Here is a 3,097-nt window from a genome sequence, read left to right as displayed (position 1 = left end):
CTTCCTCGTTCATGATTGCATCGATAACATACAGAACAATTTCGTGGGATATCTACGAATTAAGGCGCATTCTTTTTCTTAGGTTTTGCTACGAATGCTGGATGAGACCAGCCTGCACAGTTACTGCGAGGAATTAAAATGTAGTGTTGGTTCTGTCGCCCCCTGTGGACTAAAGTGGTAGTGTCTCTGAGCACCAGAGTCTCTTTAGAAAACCTCTCATGTTACTGCAGCAGGGTCTGACAGTCTGCTCTTCTCAGTCCTGGTTCTGGTTCTCCCGTGCCTCCCTTCCCTCCAGCGGGTCCAGCAATACGTCCTGGGTTTCCAGCAGAGAGGAGAAGCTCTGCTCCTGGAGAAGGAGGAGACACTGCTGCTGCTCCCGGGAGCTGAGCTCTCCTCATCCCTCCGAAGCTCCAGACTGCAGGTCCGAGGCTGAGGCCCCGCTGGAGTCTGAGCTGAAGGAGTTTCTTGTGAACCTGCATGATTTTGTCTGATATTCCTTCTTTTTAAAATATTATTTCTGTCGTTCATCGTGAGTATATCCTTCCATCACATACTGTATTCCTTGCTTTCAGCTACCCGCTAAACAGAACCGGCGTCTCCATGTTTGTTTGACCTAGCAACAGTAACTAAGGGGGACGGGACACGGGATCGGTCAACGTCAAAAACCTGGACTGGTCCCTGACAGGTTCCAGAGAAAAAGAAATCCCGAGGTGTTTTCAGAATCGGCTTCTATGTGTGTTCCCCGTCCCCTCTCTCGGACTGACCTCGTCTGAGAAGCGTCCTGGAAGTGATGATGATCAAACATGCTTGATGTTTCCACAGAAGAATCCGTCTTCTAGTGTGCTTCTCTGTGTTCTTTATTCTCCTTCAAGTGTGTTATATTCTGACGTCAAAGAGACAAACTGCATTGAATTGCTAGAAGTCGTCTAGTGGCCCTTTGTCCTCAGTAAGGCTCCATTTACACTTGCTGTTTCAAGTGTCTCGTATCCAGAGAAAATCCAGATGGCTTTTAATACACTTTCATTTACACTTGATGCCACATATATGTGGCTCAGTCGGCCGGGAAACCAATGTGATTGCAGTCTTTCTATGTCGTCTGCATGTAAATCAGGGTCACGGCTCTACGGTCATGATGGTGGTGGATGGTGACGCCGCTGAAGCTGTTTGGTAAATGACCAAAAAAAATCCACAAGAAGAGGATGCCCGATTATTTCTACAACCTCTGACGATCTAACATTCACACCCACTTTACTTCGTGATTGGTCGGCAGCGAGGAGATGACAAAGGAGCCACTTCTCTCTCTTTTTCATTCTACACTCAGCTTCACTGTGAATGTATCTTCACATTGATGCAGTATCGAGTCTCCCCCGTCCTCCCATCTTCTAGTGAACTGTAGTGACACGGACATATACATGACATGTACATCTTCATTTACCACTTTTTTAAACATTTGGCTAGCATGCAAACGTGCTCTGGTTGTGGTTTGTGCAGAAGTGTCTGAAAGCTGCATTCTCTCTACTGACCATCAGGGGGCGACTCCTCTGATTGAATAGAAGTCTATGAGAAAATGACTACTTCACAGTGATTATTGTCCATTTATATACAGTCTCTGATATGAAGTCAGAATTATTTAGCTTTGATGAGATCACATAATTTTCACAGATTGGAGTTTTAGTGACACAAATGACACAATGCAAGTTAAAAACACAATTAATAAGGATAAAAATCAATCCTCAGTGAAACAATCAACAGCCTCAAATAAAAGACCCAATAAACATTTAGTCAAAACCTAACTTTACAATGAGCCATCCAAAAGTAATGAAACTCACGCAGATGTTACCTTCAGTTTTTGGTGTTTTGAAACGTTCTCGTTTTTAACCCTGAAATGCAGAAAAGAGAAGCGATATCTCAATTGAACCGCAAGGATACAACTGGTAATATTGGCGTGTAGATATACTGCGGCGTCTTCGGGCAGTAGCAGCCACACTGTCAAAATGTCTTGCGAAAGTTTTATTTACTTTTTGTCTTCTTTACTTTCAAGTTTATGTTGTAAACCTTTTAATATCTAGAGCAGGGGTGGCCAACCCGCGGCTCGCGAGCCGCATGCGGCTCTTTGCCCGGTTTCATGCGGCTCTTACGTTCATATCGAAGTTTGTATTTGTGTTTTTTTAATGTTCGTGTTCGCTTCGCTTGAGTTAAATACGGTATTTTCGTCAAACGCGCATGTGCGGCCACAGATTACGTTCCTCGTCGACCCATTTAACGCCGAGACGGACTGTTTGAAAGCCCCGCTAGTCACAGATGAGGATGCGGCTGAGTTGGAGATGATCGATCTTTGTGAGGAGGACCAACTCAAACCTGCTTTAAGGGAAGGGACCATTGAGTTCTGGAAAAGTGTGCCAATGAAAAAATACCCCAATGTCAAACGGGCTGCGCTTAAGATACTGTCAATGTTTGGGTCAACATACGTCTGCGAGTCTGTGTTTTCTACCCTGAAACACGTGAAATCAAAGCATCGATCTGTTCTGACTGACACCCATGTGAAAGAATTGCTTCGAGTGGCAACAACGGAATACAAGCCAGATTTGAAGAGGATTGTTCAAGGCAAGGAATGCCAGAAGTCCCACTAAGTAACATGCATAGTAAAAGAAAAACACTATTGTAAATTATTATATTTTTGTTTGTGGACTTAGTTGAACTGAGAGTTTGTCTGTGTGAGACAGTGTACACAATGTTCATTGTTGAAAATGACTGGCCTGTGGTCTTAGGAGTCAATTTCTGTCATTATCATATTGGTGTGTGACATTTACAATAAATCTGGCTGAGCAAAGGTATGTGTGTGTGTGAGGAAGGGATAGGGTGATGTTCATGTGTGCCCATGTGTATGATGTGGCTCTTTGCGGTAACACAGTAAAAAATGTGGCTCTTGGTCTCTGACTGGTTGGCCACCCCTGATCTAGAGTCATTTCACTTATTCTCTGATCTTTATATTTGTTTTATGAAGAGAGAAAGAGAAAGATTCAGTTATCACTAAAATTACATTTAGTCTGAGACGTCCACCTTAAAACAGAGACATCCACCTTAAAACAGAGACGTC

This window comes from Pholis gunnellus (assembly GCF_910591455.1).
Source record: "Pholis gunnellus genome assembly, chromosome: 3".
In the NCBI taxonomy this organism is placed as follows: Eukaryota; Metazoa; Chordata; class Actinopteri; order Perciformes; family Pholidae; genus Pholis; species Pholis gunnellus.
Note: the sequence above shows the minus strand (reverse complement) of the source record.